This window comes from Notamacropus eugenii, chromosome 5 (assembly GCF_028372415.1).
Source record: "Notamacropus eugenii isolate mMacEug1 chromosome 5, mMacEug1.pri_v2, whole genome shotgun sequence".
Lineage (NCBI taxonomy): Eukaryota > Metazoa > Chordata > Mammalia > Diprotodontia > Macropodidae > Notamacropus > Notamacropus eugenii.
In genome coordinates, this window is record NC_092876.1 from 106,454,885 (window position 1) to 106,474,606 (window position 19,722).

A 19,722-nucleotide genomic window follows, 5' to 3' on the forward strand; every position below is an offset into this window, starting at 1 on the left:
GCCACATGGAGTCTGTTCCTCTCAGACAAGAAGGGTGCCTAAGATCATGTGAGACACCAAACCTTGGTGACATCCAGGGGAGCTGACTGGCCACTTATTACATATTCTTGCTGTACTGGGGCAAAGCCAGTCCCCTTTGTTAAATGCTTAGTAACTCTCAAAGGCTTCATTTTGCTCTCATTGGACCTGAAGTCAGAGAGTTCCAGTGTTAGAGTCATGTTGACAACAAGCGGGTTCAGGTGCTGCCTGTGACACATCCTGGCTCTCTGACCCTAGGCCAGTCATGTCATCTCTCAGACAACTCTCCAAGACTATAAACTGCAGGCAAGGTACTGACTCGAATCAGTAGAGGGAGTTTCACTGTGTGATTATATCATAATCTCACTATAAAAGGGAGAGGACAAGTCTAGTCCCTATCCTTATGCCCTTGCATGACACAGTGTGTGGTGAAGTGGAACTCAGACTAGTGGATCTGGGTTCCAATTCCAGCTCTGCTGAGAATTAACCATTTGACCCTGAGCATTTCTGGGCTTTAGTTTTTTCACAAATAAAATAGAGTTTGGACCAGATGCTCTGTGAGGTCCTTTCTCTTGTCAACAACCTATAATTCTCTGGGGTAGAAAAGTAGATACAGAGATAGGCCTAGAGTCAAGAAGACCTGAGTCCAAACCTGATTCGACACTTACTAGCTGTGTGACCCTGGACAAGTCACTTAATTACTATCTGCCTTACTTTGTTGTTATTCAGTTGTTTGAGCTGTGTCTGACTATTTATGACTCCATTGGGGGTTTTCTTGGCAAAGGTACTGGAGTGGTTTGCCATTTCCTTCTTCAGTTCATTTTGCAGATGAGGAAGCTGAGGCAAATTGGGTTAAATGACTTGTCCAGGGTCACCCAGCTAGTAAGTGTCTGAGGCTGGATTTGAACTCAAGAAGATGTGTCTTCCTGACTTCAGGTCCAATGCTCTATCTATTTCACCACTTAGCCATTTTCACCTTAGTTTCCTCTCCTATAAAATGGGGGCAATAATAGTATCTTTCTCCCAGGATTAGTATGAGCATCAAATGAAATCTTTGCTAAGTACTTTGCAAACCTTAAAGTGCTATGTAAATGATAGCTGTGATTATTATCATTACTCTCTGTATAACCAAGTATTAGACATTATAGTCATTATTTACCTCCCTCACCAGGGTTGTTTTGAGGCTGAAAGGTTGGCTGGTTGGTTGTTGTCCTTCGTTTTCGAAGAGGACCAAAATGACATCACCATGATAAACTCAAGTTTCAATGTGTCCAGCTGTGGCTGATCAGACCAATACGAGCTCAGAATGCTCTACCATAGGTTGGGCACAGATAGTCCGTGTGAGCATTTGGGGTGGTTACTCCAAATTTGGTTATCCTATGTTTACTTTGTGCTGTCTCAATTCTGCTTTGTTCAAAGAGCACAATACCTTTTCTGATGTGGGCACGCCATGCTGAACAGTTCTGTGTCAGTGCCTCCCATGTTGCACAGTCAAATCCAAAGTTCTTAAGAGAGACCTTGAGAGTGTCCTTGTATCTCTTCTTCTGACCACCATGTGATCTCCTGCCCCATGTGAGTTCTCCGTAAAATAGTCTTTTTGGCAAGCATACATTTTGCATTCAAACATGTGACCAGCCCATAGTTTGAATACTTGGCAGTTCAGTTTGAGCAAGGACTTCAGTGTCTGGTACCTTATCCTGCCTGTTGATCCTTAGAATCTTCCTAAGACCGTTCAAATGAAGTGATTCAGTTTCCTGGCATGGTGCTGGTAGATTGTCCATGCTTCACAGGCATACAACAATGAGGCAAATTGGGTTAAGCTAGCTTTGGCAATGCATACATCAACCTCATTGTCAATGTGTACATCCCTGGAAAGTACACTACCAAGGTAAGTGAACTTATTCACAGCATTCAAAACTTCTCCATTTGTTGTAACCAATGGTTCCACATATGGATGGTGTGGTGGTAGCTGATGGATCACCTGTGTTTTCTTGGTGTTAATCATTAGGCCAAAATTAGCACAGGCAGCAGAGAATTGATCCATACTTTGTTGCATGTCAGCTTCAGAGGCTGCATTGAGTGCACAATCATCTGCAAACAGAAACTCATTCACCAGCACTCCCTTTACTTTGGTCTTGGCTTGTAGCCTTTTCAAATTGAAAAACTTATCATCAGTATGGTAGTTGACCTTGATGCTGTGTTCATCCTCACTGAAAACATTTGACAACATGGCTGAAAACATCATGCTAAAAAGAATAGGAGCAAGCACACAGCCCTGTTTAACTCCATTGGTGACTGGGAAGGCACGAGAGCATTGTCCACTATCCAAAACCCAGGCAAACATGCCATCATGAAGCTGACATACAATACTGATGAACTTCTCTGGGCCACCAAATTTTGACATAAGTTGCCATAAGCCCTCATGACTAACAGCGTCAAAAGCCTTGGTCATATCTACAAACGTTGTGTACAGACCTCTGTTCTGCTCCTGGCATTTCTCCTGGAGTTGTCAGGCAGCAAACACCATATCAACTGTTCCTTGGCCTTTTCTGAAGCCACACTGGCTCTCAGGTATATGACCATTTTCCAGGTGAAGGATCAGCCTATTAAAAGAGGACTCTAGCAAGAATCTTGTCAGCAATTGCTGAGAGACCCCCCTGTGATTGTCACAGGACAATCTATTCCCTTTGCCTTTATAGATATGGACAATGGAGGCATCCTTGAACTCCTGGGGGATAACCTCCCCCTTGCCATATAACCTGGAAAATTTCAGTCAGCTTTTGTATGTGCAATGGTCCCCCTACATTGTTAATCTCAGCTGGAATACAATCAGCACCAGGTGCTTTGCCACATGAAAGGAACCTAATGGACCTCAAAACTTCTACAGTTGGAAGTTCAGCCAAGGAGAGACTGACTTCAACCTGTGGTAACTGATCAGTGGCCTTAGCATTGATTGATGATGGTCTATTGAGAACACTATGGAAGTGTTCAGTCCCTCTCTCTAGGATCATGTCCTTATCACTAATCAATATAACTCCATCAGCACTGAATAGTTCTGATATACCGTAGGTTTCTGGTCCATAAATAGCTTTCAGGGAATCATAAAAGTGCTTTGGATTGTTACTATCAGCATAAAACTGAATTTCATCAGCCTTCTTACTGAGCCAGGAATCCTACATCTCTCTAAGCTTTGCTTGTACTTTGCTTTTGATGGAATTAAATGCTGCCTTCTTAGAGGCTTCTTCGTTTAGCAGCTTCTGAATTTCCCCATCATTTTCATCAAACCAGACTTAGTGTTTGTGAGTGTTCTGACCCAGATGATCAAATGCAGAGCAAATGCACCAAATCTCTGAAAGCTGCCCACTCCTTTTCTACTCTACTGTTACCAACTCTGTATTGGCTCAACTTTCCCTCCAAGTTAGCAACAAACTGTTCTCGCTCAGAGAAGAGCTCTAATTTGTTGACATTAATTCTTTTGGTAGTCATTTTGCCTTGGGGGGCAGCACTTTTGATGAATGCAAATATTTAGCTTAGAAAGGATAAGTCTATGATCAGCTCAGCACTCTGTACCACACATTGCCTTTGTCACTCTCACATCATCTGTCTCTTCTCCTTACAACCGCATAGTCTATTAGATGCCAATATTTGCTGCGAGGGTGCATCCATGAAGTTTTATTGTGTTTAGGTAAATGGAAAACATTGTTGGTGATGAGAAGGTCATGCAATGCGCAAGTCTTCAGCAGCAAATGACCATTACCGTTGCTGTTTCCAAATCCATTCCTCCCTAGGACTCCCTGCCAAGTCTGGTAGTCTGAGCCTGCTCTAGCATTAAAGTCACCCAGGCTGAAAGGAGCTAATGGATGTTAGACTTTCTTAACTGCCCAATACTGTATAATACAAATGATAATAATAAATATTTATATAACATTGCAAAGTGATTTATAAACTATTATCTCTTTCAAGCCTCACAAAAACCTTTTAAGATCAACTGTTGAAGTTATCATCACTCCAGTCTATAGATGAGGAAACTGGGGCTGAGGGTGGTTATAGGACTGCCCAGGACCACATTGGAAGGCTGGGAAGGGTCTGAGGCAGAATTGGAACCCAGGTCCTGATTCCAGAGTTAGTGTTTGCTTTATCCACCCCAACAATGTATAAACACAATAGAGGTGTTTTAAACAACTGTTACAAGCAAGATATTAAATTATTATCAGACTGAGTAGACAGTTCCCTATAGGATTCATCTGATGAGTATCAGGAAGCTACCCACCACCCAGTTCTGTAGGAAATTTAATCAGAAATTGATTATTTTATATTCTGCTTCCTGTGGAATAAAAACTAAAGAGCACTTTAGTTTGCAAACACTTTCTTCTCTTTGACTCTGAGAAAGGAAGAGAAAATTTTCCCATTCTACAGATGAGGAAACTGAAGTCCTGAGAATCAAGTGATTTGCTCAAGGTCACACAGCAATTAAAAATCATAGCCAGGACTCAGACCCAAGCCTTCATATCCAAATGGCACAGTGGATAAAGTGCTGGGACTGCAGTCAAGAAGATCCAAGTTCAAATTCAGCCTCCAATACCTACTTGGTGTATCTCTCTGGGCAAGTCACTTACACCTCCATTTGTTTCAATTTTCTCATCTATAAAATGGGAATAACAACACCTATTTGTTGTGGGGGTCAAGTGAGATAATATTTGTAAAGTGTTTAGTACTGTGCCTGGTACATACAGTAGGTGCTCAATAAATGTTCCTTTTTTTCCTTTACCTTCTCATTCCCAGACCAAGGTGTCCTTTCTTCTCCTCTAGGATACTTCTTTGGGGCAGCTAGGTGGTGCAGTGCATAGAACACTAGTGCAGGAGTCAGGAGGACTTGAGTTCAAATTTCACCTCAGACACTTGACAATCACTAGCTGTATGACCTCGGGCAAGTCATTTAACCCCAATTGCCTCATCCTGGGTCATCTCCAATCCTCCTGATGAATATCTAGTCACTGGATTCAGATGACACTGGAGGAGAAGTGAGGCTGGTGACCTGCACAGCCCTCCCTCACTCAAAACAAAGTCAAGTGCAAGTCATATCATCATTTCTCTGATGGCATGGTCTTCTTCGGCAATGAAAGATGAACACACACTTCTTTAATCATGATAACAATGAATATTTGCCTATCACTTGATGTACATCATTTCCTCTAATCCCCTGGCTTCCTTCAGCTAATAGCCCAACTTCCGTGAAAAGCCTTTTTTAGTCCTCCTTCATTTTCCCTCAGGGACCCCAAATTTATTCTGCATAGATCTTGTTTGTACATTCTCTCCTCCATTAGACTAGTAACTCCTAGAAAGGAAGGGACTGTCTTTTGCCTTTCTTTGTACCCTGAGCACTTAGCACAGTACCTGGCCCATAATAGGTCCTTAATGAATACTGGCTCTGCAGTCTGCCCCCAGAATGCTTAAGCAATTTGTACAAGGTCCTAGCTGATTGTCTGCCCCCAGAATGCTTAAGCAATTTGTACAAGGTCCTAGCTGATTGTCTAGCAGAGCCAGTATTCAATCCAGATCTTATAATATTCAGTTAGGTGCTTTGCCCACTACACTATAGCTGACTTTCCTAATTCACACTTAAGTGTTAATGGCTTATCAGAGCTTCTTTCCACCCAACTGCAAGAACCAGAGTAGCTGCAAGCACCACATTTCTTGAGGGGAGATAGTAGGGCAAATGAAAGTCTCAAATGGGGAAAGAGAAAAGGAAGAAAGGATGAAACTTGGGTTACTTTCTAATTTTGTCCAGTGCTGGCCCTGTCTATGGGTCTTACTTATTCAGGAAGTGGAATGTTTAACTCCAATCTGACAGGTCAAGGATGGGGGCTTTCTTCCACTAGGAGTGCAGTGTGCAAAGGACCTACCTGATTGTGGAAAGAAGGTGGGTGGTTTGGTACAAGGTAAGGTGATGGTGCAATCTTCCCCCGAGAAGGAGAGAATAAGGCCCTATTAAGAATTTTTTTTTTTTTTGAAAAACATTTGAACCAAGGAATTTTTTCATTAAGCAGCCTGAATGAAAAGCATCTGAATCCAAGTAGAAAGCAACAGCTGTAGCTGAAAAACACAAGAACTGGCATCATACGATGCCTAGGTTTCTCCTTTTCCTTTTTTTGTACCAGCTCTACCCCTTTGCCTTGAAAACCCTAACTCTTTTTAAAAACAAAACAAAAACCCTAGAAGCAAACATTGTTCATAGTATCGACCTCAAGGGGGAACCCTATTTCCCAAACCATTCAAACAAGTGAAAGTCTCAGACAATGGGGCACTAAGCATCACCCGGATGCCTATTTAACCTCTGGGTGCAGTTCTGCTAGACAAGCCATTCTAAGGAATTTGAAATGAACCTCTCCCAGCTCAGCACAGCTTTGGAAATAGGGTCAGCCAGGCTTGGCCTGTGGGTGCGGCTTTATCTTTTGTACTCTGAACAGAGTGCATTCCAATGTTCTTTTATATACGAGAGCTGATTGATTTAAAACAGAAGCAGTAATACCCCTGTGAGCTCTCTCTATGGTATTTGCAGGGTGGCAGAGTTACAGTTGCTGGGGGAAACAGGAGGTCCTCCCTGTTTCTGCTGATGTCAGGATCGAATCTTTCCCTGGAAGCAGGTCTCCCCGGCACCTAGAGGCATCAACTTTGAAGACTGAAAGGGGGAAAGCTGTCCTGTGGTAGGAGCCAGGGTAATGCACAAACCAGAAACCTTGGCTTACAAAAGATCCAAGGCCAAGAGTAGTTAGGGAGGGATGAACTGGATTTGTTTTGCAGCAAATCCAGGTCTGGTGAAACCTGATTCTCACAGGGTCACTTCCCTGCATGCCCTCCCTCCCTTCCCCCTTTTCCCTTTCCTACTTCTTTCCTTGTTGGACCGAAACTAACTGCTTCTTCTGTACCTGCCTGTGTCTGAACCCTCATTGGACACTTTTTCTTTCTGTTTCCTTTATCCCTCAAAATAGGTGATTTTTGCTCTCTTATCCCTATAGAGAAGGTGAGGAATTGCCTAGGATTACAGGAGAGGTTATAGTTAATAATCTGTAAACACTTATTAAGCATGTATTAGGTGTCAGGCACTGTGTTAAGCATTGGGGATAAAAATACGCCCACCCACCCCCCCAAAAGGCAGTCCCTGCCCACAAGGAGCTTATGATCTACTGGGGGAAGAAAATATTACAGAAGGAATCTGGAAAAAACTGTGTATGGAGGGGCCCCAAAACAGGGATTGAGGTCCATGGTCCCACCCTCCAATCAGAGAAGCAGGGGGTAGAGATGAACGGCAATACCAAGGCTGATGATAACTTGCAGGATGATGAACTTATTCCAAGCTTCTTGAGGCATAGTGGAGAAGTCAGCCATAAAATATAATCAGCATAATAATTTGCATTTTTATATTTCTCCTTAGTCTGTAAAATGCCTCACTCACATTATGTCATTGGTTAAATTTGTCCAAAGATACATGACTTGACTTGAACCCATATCTTTGGCTTCTAGTCCAGTGTTCTTGCCACAATACCACTGCTCATTTTTGTTAAAGATGGACAATTTATTTTTTAAATAGGCAGTTTAAAATGTTCTACTATAACCCATGACCTCCTGACCTTCATGGGTCTGGGAAGGGACTTTAAATATTAATTTGTTTCTCTTGGTCTGACTGTCCTAATCTAATTTTTTAAGTTTTATAAAAGAGAGTATTCTAAGGCCAATTCAGGCTGTCTCTCAGATGCTGAAACAAAACAAAAAGCATTAAATATAGATGAAATGGATAATAAGCAACAGAAATCAAGCTCTATCACATTCCTGAAAAAGTACAGTCTAATTCCCCTTCTACTCAAATTGATTTAAACTCAGTCTCCTAAAAACTGTGGCAGAAAGGCATGGGCTTTCTCTCTTCATCTCTGCCTATCTCTCTGTCTCTTTCAATGATGTTCATCTAGGTCTGCTTGCTTTCCTGCTTGTCTACCTTGTGGGGTTCATTTTTATGGATACGCTACCTCAAATGCTACCTCCAACAAGACACATTTCCTGATTTCTCCAGGGGCTGGTGTTCCTCCTCCCCAATTCCAAAAATTTTGTATTTGAAAAGAGTGAATATACCACCAACGAAGATGAAATCAAAGCAATTATAAGAAGTTATTGTGTCCAATTACATACCAATAAGTTTAACAATATAAGTGAAACAGAAGAATATTTACAAAATTATAAACAGCCTAGCTTAGTAGAAGTGGAAATAGAATATCTAAATAGACCTATTTTAGAAAAAAGAAATTGAAGAGGTCATAAATGACTTTCCTAAGAAAAAAGCACCAGGACCAGATGGATTTATAAGTGAATTCTATCAAACATAAAAAGACCAACTAATTCCACTATTAAATAAATTATTGGAATAATAGGCAAGGAAGAGGTCCTACCAACCTTCTTCTATGAAACAAATATAATACTGATTTTTGCTGACTCATACTATTACAACCTACAATAATAATCTGCACATTTATTCATTCCCTTGGGTCACCTCCCTCCTGAAGAATGAATTTGTAAGCTGTCCCATATCCTGTTACTAATGTTTCAGTGGCATTATGCTATAAACAACTGAACTATGACATTTTCAGGCTGTTGTGAAGACTGGCATTCCTGTTGGTATCATTTAAGGTTATAACCTTGCAAGGTATTGTTAACCCTGCATGGCAAAATACTCCTGGAGCGAATGGAAATTCTCTGCAAATACAGGGTCAGGAGTAGGCATGTGGCTGAAATACACACATTCCTGCTAACTTTTTTTTATAATAACTTTAGTTGTGAAATGAAAAATCCAAGCTATCAACAATCATGTGGAAAGCTGCTCAAGTCACTAATGATTAAGGGAATTCAAATTAATACAACCCTGAGATTCCACCTCAATCTCACAAGATTGACAATGATAAAAAAGGAAAATGACCATTTATTAAAAGATTGTGGGAAAACAATACTATTTTATATTTTACTGTTTCCCTTGCTGTACTGCTAGTAAAGGTATGAATTGATCTGGTCTTTCTGAAAAAAACAATTTGGAACTACTCTCCTTGTACGTGCCCCCTTTATCAAAATGATACTACTACTAAGCTTATATCCCAAAAAGATCAAAGGGGGAAAAACAAGACTATGTACAAAAATATTTATAGTGTATATTTTTATTATAGCAAAGAACTGAAAACTATGAAGTGAAATATAATTCCACTAAGAAATAATGGAATAGATGATTTCAGAGAAATCTGGGAAGATTTATATGAACTGATCCAGAGTGAAGTATGCAGAAAAATTGATACAACAACAACATTGTAAAGACAAAAAAACTTTGAAAGACTTAAGAACTCTGATCATTGCAATGAGTAGCAACAGTTTCAGAGGACCAATGATGAAACATGCTCCCTATCTCATGTCTGAGAGGTGATAGAATCAAGGTATAGAATAAGATGTAAGTTTGAGGATAGGGCCAACATGAGAATTTGTTTTGCTTGACTTTGTGTATTGTTGCAAGGGTTTTGTTTTTCTTTTTTCTTTTTCTATAGTTGAGGAAATGAGAGGGCAATAGGGGCCAAAAAAAGAAAAGAAAAGAAAAGAAAAGAAAAGATGATTATTGAATTATTTTAAATCACAAAATTGTTCAATGATTTTTAAACCATAAAATTAAGACCAGAAAGAAACACAATCAAGTAGGACAACTTATAAAGTTATGTGTTTACTTTATCATTTATGCAAAAGGAGAAGCAAGCTGTATTAAATAGAGATTTGCAATTCCATATGCAGTTCTCTCATCCTGCTCTACTCCGTATATAGAAATGTTCATTTTATTTGATGCTTGTTAAGTTCAGAATTTTTAAAAGGGTAATAAACAGGCTTGATTCAACAGTTACTGAGTGGCAGTGTTTCACTGGGCTCAAACCCAATTTTAGTTGTATGTTTTGAGTACTTTACTTTGGCACTTAAAGCTAAGTCCAACTGGAACAGCATATATTTCTGCCATTCCACTGAAACTAATGACCTCCTTGACATAAAATCCAATGAAATTTTTTCAGTTTTCATATAGCTTGTTTTATATATGTATATATATATACACACACACACATATACATACATATATATGTGTATGTATAAGGTGTGTATGTGTGTACACATATGTATATATACATATGTATATATAATAAAGATTCTATATAAAGTATGTTCTATATATAATAAAGATTATATACATGTGTGTATATATGTGTGCATATGTATATAGGTGTATACAGATAGATAGATAGATAGATAGATAGATAGATAGATAGATAGATAGATAGATAGATAGATAGATGGTTACATACATTTCATCACCTCCTCCTTCTTGATACTGCTTTTTCCATCATATTCTGTGAAAATGCTACTGCTTTTGACCCAGCATTACCACTATTAGGTCAATACCCCAAAGAGATCAAATAAAAAAATAAAAGGACTCATATGTAAAAAAACTATTTACAGTAGTTCCTTTGTGGTAGCAAAGAACTGAAAACTAAGACAGGTAATAGCTGACTCAACTGTGCCATATGAATGTAATGGAATACTACTGTGCTATAAGAAATAGTGTTGGGAACAGTTTTAATTCATATGAGTGTGTAAACCTATATAGAATGAAAGGAGCAGAACAAGGAGACTGATACAATAGAATTGTAAAGATAAACAACTTTGAAAGATTCAAGAACTCTGATTAATATACTGACCAACCACAATTCTAGAGCACTCATAATGCAGTGTGCTACATACCTTCTTTCTGACAAGAAGATGAAGAACTCTGGGTGCAGACTGAGACATAATTTTTGGTCAGTGAGGGAATTAGTTTCGTCATAATTAATTTCTTTTTTTTCTTTTTTTCCCCAGTGGGAGAAGTGGAAGGGAAATAAAAGAGATTTTTTGTTAATTAAAAAAATTTAAAACAGGATAAATACAGAAATGTCATATTAACTTATAATAACAGTGTCAAATCTGGATGAGCTTTTAAAAGTGTTATGGACAAACAAAAAGACTTGTTTAACTATGTTCAGAGAAAGGAGAACAAGGAAAAAGTGTGTTATTTGTGGAAGATGCTGAAATGTTAGCAGATGTCAAAAAGGGAAACTCTTTTGTTTCTATTTTTGTCTGTAAGGAAGAGGATCGTCATGATGCTTTGTGATCCTTCAGAGGTTGAAAGGGTAGGACAAAAATGGTGAAGCCCCAGCAAGACAGGTGAAGAAATGGTGAAATAACTTTAAATCTTTTGGCCAGAAAGCAGCTTGGTGGCATAGTGGATACAGTGCTGATCCAGGAGTCAAGAAGACTCATCTTCCTGAGTTCAAATCCCATCTCAGACACTTACCGGCTGTGTAACCTTGGGAAAGTCACTTAACCCTGTTTCCCTCAGTTTCCTCATCTGTAAAATGAACTGGAGAAGGGAATGAATGAGCTGGAGAAGAAAACGAAAAATCACTCCAGTATCTTTGCCAAGAAAAACCCAAATGGACTCACAAAGAGTCTGACATGACTGAAATGACCAAACAACAACAAAATATCAACCAGAATGAATTACAACAAAATTTGCAAAGATGCTTGCTGAATTGTTGTTACTGTAAACTGAAAATAATGATGAATGGAGAGGTGACACAGGATTGAAGATAGTCTTTGTTTTTAAAAAGGGGAAGGGAGTGAATTCTGCAAACTATAGATTGATAATTTGACTTAGATTCCCTAGTAAAATTCTAGTAGGAATTGTTAAATTCATGTTTGTTAGATGAATAGGAAACAGTAACTACTGAGAGTCTACATGGGTCTTTTAAAAAAATTAATTGCCAAACTAACCTTATTTTCTTTTGTAGAATACTGGAAAGATCATTGGATTTTGAAAAAGGGGACCTGGTTTTGTAACTGCCTTGGTGACCTTGGACAGATTGTTCCATCTCTCATGACATCGTTTCCTCATCTTTAAAATGAAAGCACTGGAAAATGAGGGGGCTGTAGGTCTTTAGTGGAGTGACTCAACCTGAGTAATCTGTCATTGGTCATATGATATTTAGCACTTTTATCAATAGCTTAGATAAAGACATAAATAATGCACTTACCACATTTACAGATAATACAAAGAAAGGAAGAATAGTTAACAAATTGCAAGATCCAGACCAAAAAAGACCTTAACAGGCTGGAACATTAGTCTGAGTCTAATCATGTGAAATTTAAGAAGAATAAAAGTGATGGGCTCAAAGAGGGTGGCACAGGAGATAGAGTGCTGGTCCTGGAGACAGAAAGACTCATCTTCCTGAGTTCAAATCTGGCCTCAGACACTTACTAGCTGTGTGACCCTGGGTAAGTCACTTAACCATGCTTGCCTCAGTTTCTTAAACTGTAAAATGAACTGGAGAAGGAAATGGCAAAGCCCTCCAGTTTCTTTGCTATAAAACCGCAAATGGGGTCATGAAGAGTCAGACATGACCCCAAATGACATGGGGTGCAGTTGAAAAGAGCACCTGATCAGACATCCTGGGCTCAAATAGCATTCTTAATTATTATTATTATTATTTGTATGACCTTGGGCAAATCATTGACCTTTCTTCATCCATAATGTGAAGAGTACAAGAGGACTAATAACTACCAGGAATCCTTCCCTTATCCTTTCCAGGTTTGTCCTGAAAGAAGACAACATTGTCCCCAGGGCATAATTGGCCCAAGACTTAAGAATTTAGCTACTCCGCAGCTTCCCAGTAGCTTGTTTGTGGTGACAGGGTTTCCTGGTCACTTAAGTGAAGTCAGGGATTTTCAAGCTTGGTGGATGTTTTAAGTCTGAGTCACTGCATTTCAGTCTGTGATCTAGACATGTTTCTAGATATGGAAGGGAGAGATTGGTCCTGTCTACTCAAACTAAGTGCTAAGGGTCCTTGTTGGGAATAATTCCTAGACTATAGCTTTGTTAGCTATTGAATGGCCTTGTGTCTCATGTTGTTCCAAAACTGAACCTAAAAAGCAGCAGAATTTGGAGGCCCTCCCATTAGGGAATTGACCTAAATGACCTTCCAGCTCCTCCTCTATGTCATTATTGGAAGGGCTGTTACATGAAAGAGGGGTTAGTTGTGCTCTAGAGAACAGAGTTAGAGGAAATGGGCAGAAGTAGCAAAGAGGCAAGTTTGGATTTAAAGTCAGAAAAAACTTTATAGCAGTTAAATGGATTCCATCCCAAAATGGAATGAACTATACTGGAAGATAGTGAGTTTCCCTTCCTCAGGAATCTTCAAGAAAAGGCTGGATTGGGGGAGGGGGACAGGGCCAATTTGGTGGAGTAGAAGCAGGAACCTGCTAGAGCTCTCCCCTCAAACAACCTGTAAAAAGTGACTCTCAACAAATTCTAGAGCAACAAAAGCCACAAAATGACAGACTGATGCAAATTTCCAGACCAAGACAATCTGAAAAGTCGACAGGAATGGATCTACCTCCCCAGTCTGGGAGGAAAGTGCAGCCAGTGCATACTGAGCCAGTGCACACTGAGCTGGAGCAGATCTTAGGGGACTGAATCACTGGCAGTGGCTGTACTTTCCAGTCTTCTCAACCCACAAACTCTAGACAGCTTCAAAGGTCAGTGGGACGGGTTTCTCACCTGACTGAGAGGGGAGCATGGTCCATCTCTAGCCCTGATCTCAGTCCTGGCCCCAGGCCTGGCCCTAGCCCCAGGGCTGTGGCAGCCACTGCTGAAGAAAGGCTGCTTCTGGAGCCCCTCACTTAACAAAGAGCTCAAAAACCAAGTAATTGACTGGGAAAATGAGTAAATGGAGGAAAAAGAAACAGACTATAGGTTCTTATTTTCTTGGTGAAGAGATATTTTCTTACATCATTGGTGATAAGGAAGATCAAAACATACAATCAAAAGAAGACAACAAAGTCAAAGCTCCTGCATTCAAAGCCTCCAAGAAAAATATGAATTGGTCTCAGGCCATGGAAGAGCTCAAAAAGGATTTTGAAAATCAAGTAAGGGAAGCAGAGGAAAAATTGGGACAAGAAATGAGAATGATGCAAGAAAATTATGAAAAATGTGTCAAAGTTTGCTAATGGAAACCCCCAAAATGCTGAAGAAAATAACATCTTTAAAATTATACTACTAACCCAAAATGAGGGGGGAAAAGGTCCAAAAAATCAATAAGGAGAAGAATGCCTTAAAAAGCATAATGGGCCAAATGGAAAAAAAGGTCCAAAAGTTCACTGAAGAAAATAATTCCCTAAAAATTAGAAAGGAGAAAATGGAAGCTAATAACTATGAAAAATCAAGAAATTATAAAACAAGATTAAAAGAATGAAAAAATAAAGGAAAATGTGAAGTGTCTCATTGGAAAAACAACTAGAGGGTGGATTCAGGAGAGTTAATTTAGGAATTGTTAGACTTCTCTGAAAGCCATGATCAAGGGAACAGTCTAGACATCATCTTTCAAGGAATTGTCAAGGAAGGCTACCCTGATGTTCTAGAACCGGAGGATAAAATAGAAATGGAAAGAATCCACCAATCACCTCCTGAAAGAAATCCCAAAGGGAAAACTCCTGGGAATGTTGTGACCAAGTTCCAGAGTTCCCAGGTCAAGGAGAAAATGTTGAAAGCAGTCAGAAAGAAAGAGTTCAAGTGTAGTGCAAACACAATCAAGATAACACAAGATTGAGCAGCTTTTACAGTGGGGGATTGGGGGTCTTGGAATGTGATATTCCAGAGGTCAAAGAAGATCGGATTAAAACCAAGAATCACCTACCCAGAAAAACTGAGTATAATACTTTAGAGGGAAAAAATATGAAACTTCAATGAAATAGAAGACTTCCAAACATTCCTGTTGAAATGACCAGAGCTAAATAGAAAAATTTGACTCTCAAATACAACAATGAAGAGGAGCATGGAAAGGTAAACAGGAAAGAAAGACCATAAGGGACTTATTAAAGTTGAACTATTTATATTCCTACATGGAAAAATTATATTTGCAACTCATGAGACTTTTCTCAGTACTAGAATAGTTGGAGGGAATATATATTATATATACACACATACACACACACACACACACACACACACTATGTATCTATATACACGTATGTGTGTATATATATGTATGTGTGTATGTATATGTATTTATACAGAGAGAGAGAGAGAGCACAGGGTGAGCTGAATATGAAGGAATGATATCTAAAAAAGAAAATTAAATGTTGAGAGGAATGTACCAGGAGAAAGAGAAAGGGAGAGGTAGAATGCAGTAAATCATCTCACATAAAATAGGCAAGAAAAAGCTTTTACAATGGAGGGGAAGAAGGGGAAGGTGAAAGGGAATAAGTGAGCCTTCCTTTCATTTGACCTCAGGAGGGAATTACATACACGCTCAATTGGGTATGGGAGTTTATCTTACCCTACAGGAAATCAGGGGGAAGGGGGTAAGAACAGGGGAATAATAGCAGGGATGGCAGATTGGGGGAAGGGGTAGTAATCAGAAGCAAACACTTTGGTAGAGGGACAGGTCAAAGGAGAGAATAGAATAGAGGGCAGGACAGGATAGAGGGAAATATAGTCTTTCACAACATGACTTTTATGGAAGTATTTTGAATGACTACACATGTATAATCTATATTGAATTGCTTGCCTTCTCAATGAAGGTGGGTGGGGAGGGGGGAAGGGAGAGAATGTGGAACTCAAAGCTTTAAAAATGAATGTTAAAAATTGTTTTTACATGCTACTAAGATATATAGGCAATGGGGTATAAAAATCTGTCTTACCCTATAGGAAAATATAAGGAAAGGGGATAAGGAGGGAGGGGGGAAATGATAGAAGGGAGGGCAGATTGGAGGAAAGGGTAATCAAAATACACGCTGTCCTGAGGTGGAGGGAGGGAGGAGATGGGGAGAAAACTTGAAATTCAAAATTATGTGAAAGTAAATGTTGAAAACTTAAAATAATTTTTTTTTAAAAAAGAAAAGGTTGGATGACCATTGGTTGGCTATATAATAGTGAGGATTCTTGTTTAGATGCAGCCTGGACTACATGACCTTCGAGCTTTCTTTGAATTCTGAGATTCTGTGAGGAGAGGAATTTCTCTAATTCTTCCAATTTCATCACAGATTTTATATCCTGTCAAGGTCTTTTGAATCTTGAATCCATCATCCAGCATGTTAGCAACGCTTAGTCCAGCTCCCTCATTTTATAGATAAAAAAACAGAGACCCAAAGATACATACCCCAAAGATTTTGTTTTAAATGAACATTATATTATTTGTTAATATACAATAAAAGTAGTAATTTTTGAGGATTTTACTACAATGTTTTTTGCCAAAATTTTATTTAAACTGAAGGATTCTACCACTATGGAATTTGATAAATCCGTCAGTCCTAAATTAGCAACACAAAACCTTGGGACTATTAATAGTTATCGGACTTTTTCTCTGAAAGTGGAGAAAGGCTTAAGATGCCTAAGTGGCTGGCTGCTCTTTGCTCTCATTATTAGGGATGGACTCTCTCACAGACAATTGCTTAGGCATTAAAAAGCTCCTCTAGCATAGGATCATAGCTTTAGAGTGGAAAGGAACCTTAGAGGTCCTCCAGTCCATTTTGACAAATGAGGAAGGGAAGACACAGAGAAATGAACAGACTTGTACATAGCTAGTAAAAGTTGAAACCAGGATTTGAACTGATTCTGATTTCAGGTTCCTCATCTACTTCATTCTGTGCCATTGGGGGCCAAAGGAATTCTTTCCTAAAGTGCCATTTGCTAAAGAAGAAATGAGTCCCAGAGGCCTGGGACCTGAGAAGTTGGGGATAGTTTCCAGAGGTCCCATCTAGTAAGGAAGTACCTCTCTGACAAACCGTACTACAAAGAACCCTGACATATATATATATATATATATATATATATATATATATATATATATATATATATATATATATATATATATATATATATATATACCCCAAAGATTTTGTTTTAAATGAACATTATATTATTTGTTAATGTACAATAAAAGTAGTCATTTTTGAGGATTTTACTACAATGTTTTTTGCCAAAATTTTATTTAAACTGAAGGATTCTACCACTATGGAAAAAGTTTCAGAATCATAGTAGTGAGAGAATGCATGATTGTACAAAATAAAGATGGAGAAGGAGTTGGAAGAGCCAATGTGAGAAAAGCACCATGAACCCAAAAGTCTGGCTTATTCTGGTAATCACCTATCTCCCCTTCCTTTTCAACCTTATTTTATTTTATTTTTGGAGGCAATTGGGGTTAAATGACTTGCCCTGGTCATACAGCTAATAAGTGTGTGAGGCTGGATTTGAACTCAGATCCTTCTACCGCTAGGGCAAGCATTCTATCCACATTGCCAGCTAGCTGCCCCCTTTTAACATTCTTTTAACCTCAGATCAAAATTCTTATTCACTGAGGAAGGGCTCTTCTATATTTTAACTTTATTAAAGTACTTGGTAGGGATATATGAATGCCCATTAAATAGATTTAAAAGGTAATGAGTGAATGTGATACAGGGGAAAGAACTCTGTGTTTAGGATCAGAAGACCTGAGTTCCAGTCCTTGTCTGTTACTTTTTAATTATGTGACCCCTGGCAAGGCATTTGATTCTCTGACCTTCAGTTTCCTCATCTAATAATAATTGGGCTATCGGTTTCATCAAGTTGGAATAAAGAACATGCCTGTGTAATTGATAAAATTTATATGGTGCTTTGTGGTTTACAAATCTCCCTTAACGTACATGCTCATTTGCACCTTGCTTCAGTCCTGAAAAGTAGGTGATATTATGGCCATTTTGTAGATGAGAAAACTTAGGCACAGACCAGTTAAGTGATTTGCCCAAGGTTACACAGTTGTTAAATGGTGGAGCTGGGATTCGAACTCAGATATTCTGACTAGACTCAGTTCGAAGAGCTTCCCCCAGGGGAGATCTACCCTAAATGGAAAATCTTTGGAGAATCTCCCATAAATGCCTGTGAAAAGCAAGTTGTTTCCTGGAGTAAGCAAACCCTCTGGTCCTTTCCTGGTTTCACAGCTTTGGTGTCATTTCTTAAGTGTTTAATTTAAGCTCTTTGCAAGTCCTTTTAACTGTAATTGACCTAAGATACTTGTCACCTTTCTGGATTTCTAAGATCTGGGGAAAAGTGAAAATATCTTTGAGAAAAGCAACACCAACATGCTCCCTGTACTATTGCTTTCTGAACCTTATGGCTCCACACAACCAGCCCTCCTTCTACCCAGTTACAACACCTACAACAGCTAATTCTTAGATTACATCAACTAATCGGTCTTTTTTGGTTGACTAAATGTGAGTACTCCATTCAATCCCACGGTGGGGAATGGGGGTGCAACCCATCAGCACCTTATCACTCTCTGTAACTTGTATTTCACCATGTCTGTTTAAAAATCCTAGGGAACTGACTGGGAGAAAGGGAACTAGTATGTGTGGTAGAGGTCCTATCTCTAGAGCAAGGATTCCCACTTGGGTTTGTGGATAGATTTCAGGGATTCTGTGAAATTGGATGGGGGAAAAAAATCTCATCTTTATTTCAATGTAATTCATTTCCTTTGTAATTTTACGCATTTGAAAACATGATTCTAAGAAGGGGTCTTTAGAGTTCACCAGATAGCCAAAGTGGTCCAGGACCCCAAAAATGTTAAGATTCCCTAATCTAAGACTCTTCATGTTGCATGGGTTCTCCGTTACTGTTGGTCCACCTGACACATAGTAGGCACTTAATAAATGCTTGTTGACTGATTGACCTTCTTTGTTGTTTTTAAACTGTTTTAGTCACGTTTAACTCTTTGTGATTCTATTTAAAGTTTTGTTTTCAAAGATACTGGAGTGGTTTGCAATTTCCCTCTTCAGCTCATTTTACAGATGAGGAAATTGAGGCAAACAGGGTTAAGTGACTTGCTCAGGTTCACACAGATAATAAGCATCTGAAGCCAGATTTGAACTCAGAAAGAGATCTCCTAACTCTAGATGCGTCATTCCAGGCACCGAGCCACCTAGCTGCCCTAACTTTGTTTAAGATATATTTTTCTTTGGTATTACCTAGAATCTCCCGTGTAGTTTTTTGTTGGAAATATGTTGTAGCCTCCCCATGCCCACCATGTTTCTCTCCATTGCCCTTTGGGTAATCTGAAACTTTAATTTGGTGGGGAGAAGGGGAGCATGGTATTTTATATTTTGCAATGATAAAGTATCTCCTGAAGAATACTGGTATTAAAAATATGAATCTTCATTTCAGGGAGATTCTTAGGGTCATTAAAAACACTATGCTATTTCCTAGCTGCAAGAAAGCTGTTCTACTCTTATTCAATTCTGGGCTAAGTTTATCACCTTTCTTTAGTCCCTGTCCAAGATATATGTACTGAGAGAGCTCTGTATATCATTTTGTGGACAATAGGCATTCTTCATCTACTTGGTTTTTTTCTAGTTTAAATTAGGCTGAACACTTGAGAGATTATGGATCTCACTCAGGAGGCTTCATAACATTCCAGGCTTTGAAACAATCGACACCATGTCACCCGGAAGTAGGATCATCCCCAAGACTTTATGTCCTATAGGAAATATAGCTTCCATTTGCACTCTGTTCTAGGCACCCTTCATGACAATGGTAACGCCTTCAGTGAGAAGAAATTCTTCACCCTGTTCTATGTCTCA